This window comes from Bos indicus, chromosome 4, assembly GCF_029378745.1.
Source record: "Bos indicus isolate NIAB-ARS_2022 breed Sahiwal x Tharparkar chromosome 4, NIAB-ARS_B.indTharparkar_mat_pri_1.0, whole genome shotgun sequence".
Classification (NCBI taxonomy): Eukaryota; Metazoa; Chordata; class Mammalia; order Artiodactyla; family Bovidae; genus Bos; species Bos indicus.
The window spans coordinates 9,638,118-9,651,423 of NC_091763.1; positions in this window are offsets into that span (position 1 = coordinate 9,638,118).

Sequence of the window (13,306 nt, forward strand, 5' to 3'; positions counted from 1 at the left end):
ACTGCTGACAAGGAAAGGAGGAAATTAGAGGAGTAGCTGGGGAAGTGGGGGTTCCCTGGTAGCTCAGATGGTAAGGGATCCGCCTGCAATGTGGGACATCTGGGTTCGATCGTTGGCAAGATCCCCTGGAGAGGGCAATAGCTACCCACTCCAGCATTCTTGCCTGGAGAACGCTGTGGATGGAGGAGCCTGGCAGGCTGCAGTCCATGGGATAGCAAAGAGTCAGACATGACTTTCACTTTCACACATCTTTCACTTTGAGCTGGGGAAAGAAAGAGAAAGTTGGTTTTACACACACACACAGAGTGAGAGTGAGAGAGCTAGAGGGAGAAAGAAGATATTTGTATTCTAATGAAAAATTATCCTGGAGACAGAGAAAATTTGATGCTTTGGGAGACAAAGAGAAGAATTACTGGAGCAAAATCCTTGAGTAGGCAAAGGGGAATGAAATCTAATGCACAAGTGGAGAAATTTGCCTTTGCTCAGAGATTTCGTCAAAAGTAAAGGGAGGAGTTAGGACATGGGCCTCGTGACATGGATAGCAGGATCTTGTGGTGGAAGGAGTTTATGGAGGATCTCTTTTAGTTAATTCCAAACTCTTCCCAGCAAAAGAAAGCAGAATTATTAGCTGAAAGTTAGGGTGCTGCTGGCAGGTCGGGGTTTAATGAGAGAGAAGAGGTATGATGCAGTGATAGAGAATGAATCATGGAAATATGGCACACGTAATGTAGCATCAAGAGCCTTGGTGACACTTGGGTGCACATTATTAAAGTGAAACCAGTCAGCATGGTTTTTCTGCAGTCTTGTTTGTGGGGCTTGGGTAAAAAAAGTGAGTTTAGTGTTGGATCTAACCAGAGTTGTGGTTTTTTCCAAGTAAAGACAAAGAAGGAAGAGGAAACAAGATTGATGAGGATACAAGGTCTTTATGCCCAGAGTTCTATAATTTTTTCAGTGATTGCCCTTCATTCATTGTAGTAGGAAATCTATAGGCTCTCAAAGTGGAATGTCCTGCTTTTTAGCTCTAGAAAATTCTCTTGTATTATTTCTTTCATATTTATCCCCTTCACTTTCTCTTTATAACTTTCTGAAACTGCTACTAGTTGAATAGATCTCTAGTTTTTTAAATCTTTTCTCATGCATTTCTTTCTCTACCTCGTTTTATTCTACTTTGTAGGAAATTTCCAGAAAGTGAGCTTCCAACTCTTCTACTGAATTTTTATTTTCGCTATTCTTTTTATTTTCTAAGAGCTTGCTCTTGGTCACTGACCACTGCTTTTTTTAAGATCACCTCCTGTTTTTGCCTCTTGTACACAATCAATAACCTCTCTTTCTCTCTGGGGATAAACATTATAAGCACTTAAAATTCTTTTTCCCTTCACTCTCCACACTAGCTCTGCTTTCTCTAAGTTCTTTGTTTACTATGGCTTCCATTTTAAGTGTTGAACGTCTCCTTTGATTGTCTTGTAATTCTTGATTATCTGCTTGTGCGTGTGTGTCTAGTGGAGGGCTTGCTGACGAATGGGCTACTCTAAGGGTGATTTGCAGAACTGTTGATTTAGAGAGCATCCAACATGTTGATCCATTTTCTAAGAGTGGATTCTTGGAATACCCCACCTGGCAATATATGTCTAGCTTCCCATGCTCTGGAAGCCAAGAAGGAAAATGGGGGCAGAAAGGCTTAATAAATTCTGCTACATCAATTTGCCTTCTCACCCCTGATCTCAGCTGTTCCTGCTCTCTGCAGGCCTAGAACCTCTCTGATTCAGAATTTCTAGCTAGGATTTCTGGTTTCCAGTTCTGCATTTACATGAAAGTCTATCCTGACAAGGGAAAAACTGAACAGACTGAAAAGTCACGCTTCTTGGATCCCAAAGAGAAGAGGAGGATGCAGGGCAAACAGCTGCCCCCAAGACTGGTGGTGGTGCTGGTTTAGTCACTCAGTTATATCCGACTCTTTGTGACCCCATGGACTGTAGCCCACCAGGCTCCCCTGTCCATAGGATTTTCCAGGCAAGAATACTGGAGTGGGTTGCCATTTCCTTCTCCAGGGGAACTTCCCGATCTGGGGATCAAACCTGTGTCTCCAGGATTGCAGGCCAATTCTTTACTGACTGAGCCACCAGGGAAGAGATGGGTAAATACAGAGTCACAGCTTACCAGAGCAGAGATTCCTGGGTGGGAACAATTCGGGGAACCAGTGACAAGGTGGGAAAACCTGGACTGTAATTGATGAATTGCTGGAGACTCAGTGTGGACAAGTATGAGAATTTAAAATGCGGATGGTTATGTAAGCTAGACAATTGAGGCTTGGCCATTAAGTATGTATCTATATAAGACATATAAGAAATTAAAATAATTCAGTGGAGCCAACACTTCTTTATTCCTGCCTCTTCCCATTTTCCAACCCTGCAGAAAATTAACAGTTAATTGTAAATGCTTTTTCTATTTTCTGAGAATGAAGAAATTTCACATAATAGCAAAGCTTCATGATTTGAACAAGAACCATGTTCAGTTAAAATATTTTTATGGGAATTTTCTAAACATTTTGGGCAACTGGGTGGGGGAGGGAAGGTGCTAGTCCATTTTTATGATTTTGCTAAATGTTTTCTCAAAAAGCCTCTGATTTCTCCCTTGTTTGAAAAAAGGTTATTTTTTGAAACCACTTTATCATTGACTAGTTTTAATTAATGTTTTTGCAATTGTGCTTCTCTTGTCTTTTAAAGATTACAAAGATGAAATAGCAAAACTGAAAATATTCTAGTTACCTTTAGAAAGTTGCAGCGTAGATATTATTTATCATTATCTTTTGAATTCTTTGAGTCTCTGTATCTTAACAGATCATAACTGATCATTATTCTAGTATCTTGTGCAAAGTTTGACCATCATTTAAATATTAAAATGAGAACAGATTATAGAATGTGTCAAGCTACTGAAGTGCAGTGTGTACTACAAGAGCTATGATTAATAACTACAATATCTTTCTTTAGTTCAAAGTGAGGTTGTTTTTCAACTTTTATAAGGAAACACAGTTTTTGAATTTACAGTTTAAAGAACACCCTAATGAGGGTCAGAAATTGTCAAAGTCTTTCTCATATATTTGTTAAGCAAAAACTAAAAATAAAAAATGCTGCTTTAAACCCAGTCCAATTGTGATGCATTGTCCTGTGGTGGCGAGGAGAAAGTAAACAGAGGCATGGTCACAGACCCAGGGTCAAGGTCTGCCTCTGCATTTCATCAGCCCCATGACCTTGGGAGAGTTACTTAACCTCTCCGTCTCCTCATACCAACACAGAGATAGCACACTCGTCATAGAGTTGCAGAATTACGTTGAGATAGTGTACATGAAGGGGGCTTCCCTGATGACTCAGCAGTAAAGAACCCACCTGCAATGCAGGGGACGCAAGAGATGGCGGTTCAATCCCTGTGTCAAGAAAATCCCCTGAAGGAAGAAACGGCAAACCACTCCAGCATCCTTGCCTGGAAAACCCCATGGACAGAGGAGCCTGGCGGGCTACAGTCCACAGGGTGGCACAGTCAGACGTGACTCAGTGCACGCGCATGCGGTATGCATAAAACATTTAGTATTTGACTGATATGTACTTGGGAGTCACTCAACAAATATTAGCTGTCACGATTATTTTTATGGTGGGCAATTCGAACTTTTTAAAATAGGATAATTTCTTTCTATTTTGGCAACTGTAGTTTTGTTTCTTGCAGGGACCAAAATTTCAAAACAAAAGAATGTTATATTACATTGTGTTCTTTATTCTTATTTTCCTTCTTGTTTATTTTAAAAAACAATTCTTAAGTTTTATAAGTATACATTCTAGATTATCATTGTAATATTAATCAATAATGAGGAAACTTCTTTAATATGCCTATTTTCCCATGTTAGTATTGCTACAACAAAACACCATAAAGTGAATGGTTTATAATCAACAGAAATTTCTCTCTCATAGTCCAGGAGGCTTGAAGTCTGAGATCAGGATACCAGTATGATTGGGTTCTGGTGAAAGTTCTCTTCTGGGTTGCAGATTGCCAGCTTCTCTTTGTGGATTTCCCTGGTGACTCGGACGGTAAAAAATCCACCTGCAATGCAAGAGACCTGGTGTGATCCCTCGGTTGGGAAGACCCCCGAACTTCTCTTTGTATCCTTACATGGCCAGAAAGAGTGAAGGAGCTCTCCAGAATCTCTTTTGTAAGGGCACTAATCCCATTCATGGGGCTTCCCAGGTGTCACAGTAGTAAAGAATCCACCTGGCAATGCAGGAGACACAGGAGATGTGGGTTCAATCCCTGGGTCAGGAAAATCCCTTGGAGGAGGGAATGATAACCCACTCTAGTATTCTTGCCTGGAAAATTTCACGATCAGAGGAGTCTGGCGGGTTACAGTCCATGGGATCACAAAGAGTCAGACACGACTGAGGAACTGAGCACACGCTCACACGCACACACACACACACACAATCCCATTCCTAAGGGCTCTGCCCACAAGACCTAATTACCTACAAAAGGCCCTTACCTTCTAATACCATCATAACAAAGGTTAAGACTTCCACATACAAATTTTGGAGGGACACAAACATTCAATATATAGCCTTGTACTCAGACCGCCTGCATTACTGTCACATGAGCTGCTTGTTAAATGTACAAATTCCTGGGTCCTTTAGGCTCTGCTCAGACCTTCTGACCTAGAACTTTACATTTATAATAAATACTTCATGTAATTCATATGCACTTTAAAGTTTGACACTGTTATAGACAGTGTCAAATCAGGGAATCAACAAATGTAATCTGGACATTAACAAAATATCAAGTTTTTTTAAAGCTACTACAGAAATGTTAAAAGGTAAAAATGAAGTCACTCTTGTAAAGGTAAATCAACAAACTTTATAATCAAAATCATATCTATAGACTGAGATTCTATATTTTAAGTTAGTAAATTAGGATATTTTCTTTCAAAAAGTGGTACCATGCCATATCTCAGTTTATTTGTCAATGTAGATGTCATATTCAATTCCTTCAAACACATTAGGTCTTTCAAATGTTTTAGGTAGCTTTTATTAAATCATTGCTGCACAGTACCAAATGATATTCCAGTTATTGGATTAGAAACAGAAGTTTGTGATGATTTTTGATTGACAGCTTATTCCAACAGACTCTCTAGCAAAGTTTTATAGCCTGCTATACACACACATACCTACACACACACACACACACACACACACACACACAACACTTCAGAATTACCTTACATATCTTCAAAGAGGTGAGTTCTAGTCCTGATTTCTTGGGTGAATAGAAATTCATGTGATGATATATATCTTATCACATTAATTTATTTGTGTATATAAATTCTGGGGATATAGAAAGCATTCAAATATTTCATATTATTTTGCCCTTTTTAAAGTGGCACAGACTTTACATAAAAATCTTTGTTAGACTTTTAAAGATGCAGTGAAAAGTCATACTCTGTTTACCATTGGCAATGGAGGTTTTTTGCAAATACATACTGGGATGTAGGTAGCCAAAACATTATCTTCTGAGTTATAGAGTTACATGGGTACTTGCAAGACTGGGAAGTATATCAGGTATCATGGAAAATTGGAATCATGCCTAAATTCTCTCAGTTGACAAGGCATCTGACTTTCCAAGAAGGAGATATTGTAATTAGATCCATAAGTCACCATTCAAAATGAATGCTGAAACTGGTTAGAATTGTATGCCTTATTAATTCACAGGTGATCAGCTGCCTTTGTGTCTAGTCTTTTTAGAGGTCTACACATTAGTAGCCAAGCATAAACAAAGCTGGTTTTACTCAAATCCAGCACAATCTGTAGCAACTAGGGGCAACTTCCCTAAGAAGGGCATTTTAAGTGTTGTTCAGTTTTTAAGTTGTGTCCAACTCTTTGCAACCGCATGGACTGCAGCACACCAGGCTTCCCTGTCCTTCACCATCTCCAGGAGTTTGCTCAAACTCATGTCCATTGAGTCGGTGATGGCATCCAACCATCTCATTCTCTGTCGCCCCCTTCTCCTCCTGCCTTTGATCTTTCCCAGCATCAGTGTCTTTTCCAATTAGTCGGCTCTTGGCATCAGATTACCAAAGTATTAGAGCTTTAGCTCCAGCATCAATCCTTCCAATGAATATCCAGGTTTGATTTCCCTTAGGATTGACCTCTTTGCTGTCGGAGGGACTCTCAAGAGTCTTCTCCAGCACCATAGTTTGAAAGCATAAGTTCTTCGTCTCTCAGCCTTCATAATGCTTCAATGCTCACATCCGTACATGACTACTGGAAAAACCATAGCTTTGACTATACGGACCTTTGTTGGCAAAGCAATGTCTTTGCTTTTTAATATGCTATCTAGAATTGTCATAGCTTTTCTTCCAAGGAGCAAGCATATTTTAATTTCATGGCTGGAGTCACTGTCCATAGTGATTTTGGAGCCCAAGAAATTAAAGTCTGTCACTGTTCCCATTTTTATCCCATCTATTTGCCATGAAGTATAATATAGAGGGTATTTAATATTTCACAACCTCTTAGTGAAAACAGAAGAGACACTGTGAGATTATTTGAAATTTTCTTTCAGATTCAAAACTAAGTGTATCTTGACTTTAAAAACTACATGGACCCTTGATACAACTCTTTGAGAAACTCATTTAGATTATGTTCTGTGACTACTTGGTATCATGTAAATCCTTGAAGATCTGAAGGTAGTATATATTCTCTTCAGTATTCAATTGCAGTATATTAGGTTATAGGCATATAATTCCGTCTTGATAACAGTAACACTTTAGTTTCTCTAACACTTAATTAGGCCACTTCAAACAAGTTCTGATTTCAGAAGTCATAATCTTTTGAAACCTTAAAATTTAACCCAAAAAGTCCTCAATTCAGTTCAGTTCAGTCGCTCAGTCGTGTCCAACTCTTTGCGACCCCATGAAAATCACAGCACATCAGGCCTCCCTGTCCATCACCAACTCCCAGAGTTCACTCAGACTCGCATCCATCGAGTCAGTGACGCCATCCAGCCATCTCATCCTCTGTTGTCCCCTTCTCCTCCTGCCCCCAATCCCTCCCAGCATCAGGGTCTTTTCCAATGAGTCAAATCTTCACATGAGGTGGCCAAAGTACTGGAGTTTCAGCTTTAGCATCATTCCTTCCAAAGAAAACCCAGGGCTGATCTCCTTTAGAATGGGCTGGTTGGATCTCCTTGCAGTCCAAGGGACTCTCAACAGTCTTCTCCAACACCACAGTTCAAAAGCATCAATTCTCCAGTGCTCAGCTTTCTTCACAGTCTAACTCTCACATCCATACATGACCACTGGAAAAACCATAGCCTTGACTAGACGGACCTTTGTTGGCAAAGTAATGTTTCTGCTTTTGTATATGCTATCTAGGTTGGTCATAACTTTCCTTCCAAGGAGTAAGCGTCTTTTAATTTCATGGCTGCAATCACCATCTGCAGTGATTTTGGAGCCCCCCAAAATAAAGTTTGACACTGTTTCCACTGTTTCCCCATCTATTTGCCATGAAGTGATAGGACCAGATGCCATGATCTTCGTTTTCTGAATGTTGAGTTTTAAGCCAATTTTTTCACTCTCCTCTTTCACTTTCATCAAGAGGCTGTTTAGTTCCTCTTCACTTTCTGCCACAAGGGTGGTGTCATCTGCATACCTGAGGTTATTGATATTTCTTCCAGCAATCTTGATTCCAGCTTGTGCTTCTTCCAGCCCAGTGTTTCTCATGATGTACTCTGCATATAAGTTAAATAAGCAGGGGGACAATATACAGCCTTGACGTACTCCTTTTCCTATTTGGAACCAGTCTGTTATTCCATGTCCAGTTCTAGCTGTTGCTTCCTGACCTGCATATAGGTTTCTCAAGAGGCAGGTCAGGTGGTCTGGTATTCCCATCTCTTTCAGAATTTTCCACAGTTTATTGTGATCCACACAGGCAAAGGCTTTGGCATAATCAATAAAGCAGAAATAGATGTTTTTCTGGAACTCTCTTGCCTTTTTGATGATCCAGCAGATGTTGATAATTTGATCTCTCGTTCCTCTGCCTTTTCTAAAACCAACTTGAACATCTGGAAGTTCACAGTTCACGTACTGATGAAGCCTGGCTTGGAGAATTTTGAGCATTACTTTACTAACATGTGAGATGAGTGCAATTGTGTGGTAGTTTGAGCATTCTTTGGCATTGCCTTTCTTTGGGATTGGAATGAAAACTGACCTTTTCCAGTTCTGTGGCCCCTGCTGAGTTTTCCAAATTTGCTGGCATATTGAGTGTAGCACTTTCATAGCATCATCTTTTAGGATTTGAAATAGCTCAACTGGAATTCCATTTAATACACTCTGGAAGCATGGATTTATTCTTTTAAAACTCAGGTACTGATTTTGTTTGGAGGAGCAGCTTAACACAATGCAGTAAGACTTAAACTGGGGCCTGGGACTAATACTGGATAAGACTTTTGCTACCTAACCATGGAAATTCGGGCAAGTCACTTAACCTCTTGAGCCTTCAGTTTCTTATTCTGCCAAAGATAAAAGATACATCACTATGCTCCCTCCTATTTCCTTTTCATATGCTTTCACCTCTACTAATAGGTAAAAATAATCACTTTTTGGTTTTAGGGTTTAATGTCTCCTTTTTCTTCAGCTTAACCCTAATTACAAAGGATACTAGTTGCATTTGCAAAATAAGTTCAATTCTATGTCCCAGAAATATCTGTCTTGTGATGACTCTGAAATTGTATATGGATTTCTGGCACTGTGCAAGTGTCATTTAGCAATTGCTTCACGGGGAGCCCAGCGAGCACCTGAGTGAGGAGATGGGAAGGGCGAGGAGTTGGATTTAGGACTACGGAGTCGAGCTAGGGCAGATTAGGGAGGGCCTTGAGTGACAGGTTTAGGAATTTGAAGGTCCTTTTATTGTGCAGTAGAAAGTCATTTTATAATGGAATGACAGTGAGAGTTGTGTTTTAGAAGGCTAATCTGCTAGTTATAGACTCATAAGGACTAGCAGGTAATGAAGAGGAAGGAACGTGATATACCAAACTGGATCTTCTGAAATCTTCAAAATGTAAGATAATAGGGGTATAATTGACCATGTGGGCAGTGGAAAAAGAAAAACTGGGAAGGAATCAAGATGCCCTGGGAAAGAAACACAACGGGGCATGTTCCTGATAGATACGATGGATGAGGTAAAGAGGAATTCAAAATGTCTCCAAGGTCTCAAGTTGAAGAGACTAGAAGAAGAAGGTCATTAACTGAAGTAGAGATGCTTGGAAGTGTTACTCCTAGATGGAAGATTCTTGGGCATAGTTTTAGGCAGTTTGCATGGCAAGTGATGGTGAAGCATATTCAGTGGAAATGGTAGGTGAATGTCTTCTAATTAGGGAAGCAAAGCCGCGAAGATAGTCGTAGATGAAAGCTTTCTCTGAATAATTTTGAGATAACATTTTAAAGATAACATTTTATTACCATAGGATCATGTATCTGGATATTCAGTGTTTTGTATTAGGTTTGGAAAAATTCAAGGGAGTAATCAGTAAAACCCGTGGTGTTTCTGTTGTACAAGAACTGCTTTTGAAAAATTAGAAAGCTGTATACCTGTTTGTAAGGAATTACTGATGAGGCATTACTGACTCATTTTAAATCTGACTCATTTTTAAATGGCTTGTACAACAAAATACAGAATTCACCAGTGGGCGAGGTGCTTTAAAGAATAGGGTTGAAATTCAAAATACATCAGTCATATGGTATTGTTATTAAAGTATGTGTGACACACAAATAGGAATTAAGCACATAGGAAAACCCAAGACAATTGTACTATGGGGAAACACATAGTTCAAATATTTAATGAAAATCACTTGGTTAACTTAAATGAATTACATAGGATTTTGCAAAGATCCATAGAATGGCAACTAGAACGACCAAATGTATTTCAGATAGACCTTATGAGAAAGGGCTAAAGAAAAATTATGTAATCTGTAAGAGAAATGGTTAAAAACAAACTGTAATGTTCCTCCTCCTGAATTTAGGAGGTATATTTTGTCCAAGACAATATAAGAGAGAAAAACTATTAAAAAAAAATACAGAATGTAAGGAATTGCCTCAGTTGCTGCTGCAGGTTTTGTGAAGTCAAGGCCTATTGATAGATACTGGCTTCTAAATGAGATGGCAGGTAGGTTGTATCTGACCAATTTGTGAAAGATCAAATAACATGGAATGGCAATTATAATATACTGGTTGAGGTGGGGGAAGGATGGGCTTCCCAGGTGGTGCTAGTGGTAAAGAAACCCACCTGCTAATACAGGAGCTGCAGGAGCTGCGGGTTCGATTCCTGGGTTGGGAAGATCCCCTGGAGTAGGAAATGGCACCCCACTCCAGTACTCTTGCCTGGAAAATCCATGGACAGAGGAGTCTGGTAGGCTGCAGTCCATGGGGTTGCTAAGAGTTGGGCACGACTGAGCTACTTCACTTTCACTTTTCACTTTCCTGCATTGGAGAAGGAAATGGCAACCCACTCCAGTGTTCTTGCCTGGAGAATCCCAGGGGTGGGGAAGTCTGGTGGGCTGCCGTCTATGGGGTCTCACAGAGTTGGACACAACTGAAGTGACTTAGCAGCAGCAGCAGCAGAGCAATCTTTTGGAAATAGGTTGATATGATTACAAAATCCAAGATTCAAAAGCTGAGCAGTTATATGGGAGGTTATCTAAAGGTATTGATTTTCTGTCAGTGAAAATTCTTACACTTGGAGCAACAATAAAATGCTTCCTGAAAGAAAAAGAAAAATAAATAATTTAATATCTCATTTGTTGTTCAGTCACTAAGTCATGTCTGACTCTTTGCGATGCCGTGATTGGTGGATGAATCTTAACTTTCAATTTCAATACTTGGCCTTGACTAAGGAAGCTATTCAGGACCATTTTTAATTTAGAAAGAGGGGCTTTGTCCAAAGGACATTCAGTGGTAACTATGTAAGGAAAGGGCTTCCCTGGTGGCTCACATGGTAAACAATCCGCCTGCAATGCGGGAAACCTGGGTTCGATCCCTGGGTTCATTCAGTCCCTGGGCTGGAAAGATCCCCTGGAGGAGGGCATGCAACCCACTCCAGTATTCTTGCCTGGAGAATCCCCATGGACAGAGAAGCCTGGTGGGCTACAGTCCTTGGGGTCACAAAGAGTTGGACATGACTGAGGGACTAAGCACAGCACAGCATTTAAGGTAATTCTCCATGATGGAGAATATTCAATGAAATATTTTAAATTCTTTTGTTATAAATACTACGTCTTTAAAATCAATGTGTTAAGAGTCGGGGACATGACTGAGCGACTGATTTGAACTGAACTGAATTAGCCTCCAATTAAAATAAACAAATTGAAATTAAAAATAAAAAAAATTTTTTAAATAAAATAATATCAATGTGTTACACTTATAGCATACCTTAGTTCAGACAAGCCATGTTTCATATGCTCAGTAGTCACATGTGGCTAATGGCTATCATGTTGGACACCATGGCCCCAGATGATCTCATCCAAGCTCTCACCTTAAAATGCCATCTACATGCTAATTATTTTCAAATCGATATTTCTTGCATGAATCTCTCTTCAACTCCAGACTCAGATAACCAGAGCTATACTTGACATTACTCCTCAAATACCTAATATGTATCTCTAATTTACCAAGTTCAAAACTGAACTCATGGTCTCTTCCAAGTTTACTATTCCCCATTTCAGTTATTGGCAACTCCATCATTTCAGTTGCTCAGGACAAAAACATTAGAGTCAACTTTGAGTCCTCTTTTTATCTCAAATTTCATATTCAATCTACAACTCCTGTGGCACTCTAAGTTCCATGTTTAAGATATACCCAGAATCTAATTCACTACCACTACCATTGTCCAAACTCCTAGATATCTGTTGTCTAGATTATTGCAGTAGCATCCAAAATGATCCCCCATAGTCTGGTCTGCTCTTAGCCAGATGTCCTTTAATAACATAATCCAAAACATTTCACCTATCTGCTCAAAATTCTCCAATGGCTCCCAGTCTCACTTAGTGTAAAAGCCAGTCCTTAAGGACCTTCAGAACTCTACAGAATCTGGCCTCCTGTTACTTCTCTGATCTCATCTCTTACTGTTTTCCTCCTTTCTCAATCTACTCTAGCCACCCTTGCCTCCTGCTTTTATCAAGACAGTCGTGATCTAGCTTCAGGATCTTTAGACTTGCAATATCCTCACCTATCTCCATGGCTCACTCTCTCATTTCTTGCAATTCTTTGCTCAGATATCTTCTCAGGATATGATGTGAATGAATGATATGACTTGAATAGTTGCCAGAAGGAGGTGTTTGGGCACTAGTGCCACACGTTTGCCCTTCTAACAGAAGTCAACATACAACTTTCAACATTTATTGAGCATCCATTATATATTAATATAAGATGAACATGTATGATTGGCTGGTCTTAGTAACAGGAAACACTGAAATAATCTTAGTCCTTTAAAAGATTCTTGAACATTTTCAGCGCATACTGGAACAAATATTTCTTGAATGCTTTCAGCACATAGTGGAACAAACAAGTGAATTCCTTAGTTACTGAAAAGCAGCATCTATTAACAAGCAGGAATGTCTTGTCAGATATTACAGGGCTTCCTCCTCCCAGACAATCAGAACCTACAAACACAACCCCTCTGTCCAGGCAGTATTTAAGTCACTGCACTACTGGAACACTTAGTTCCAGTCCTAGTTTTACTCTCAGCGTGGCGGGTGACAGTAAATTATCTCTTTTATTGTTTGAAGTATTTATTCCCATGATAAAATGCTTAATCTCATTCATTTCTCAATTCAGGTTAGGAAAACGGGACAATATATACTTGGGTGTTACAAGCTGCCACAATTACATATGCATTATGGGGTCTGAGAACAAAAAAATCTTTTTTTTAAATCTAAGAATGTCTAAATCAGGACTATTCAAAACTGGTCTTCAGTTTGTGGTAGATTTAAGATCTTTACTTTTCTTCTTTTTCCTTTTTTTAACCCAATTTTCACTCAACACCACTTGTATGATTTAACGCATAGCTTATTCCAATTTGCACATACTAGTTTTTCAATCCAACCTAACCCAAAACAAAGGAGAAACATGATCAACTAGAGAGATCAAAAAGTGTAGTTAGTTCATCCCAGGAACAGATTTGAAGGTAAGATGACCGGGAGGAGAAAGGAAGTAATGAGGGAACATATGAAAATGAAGGAAGGAGAGTCATGCTAAATTTATTAAAATGGCTCAATTCAATGCAAC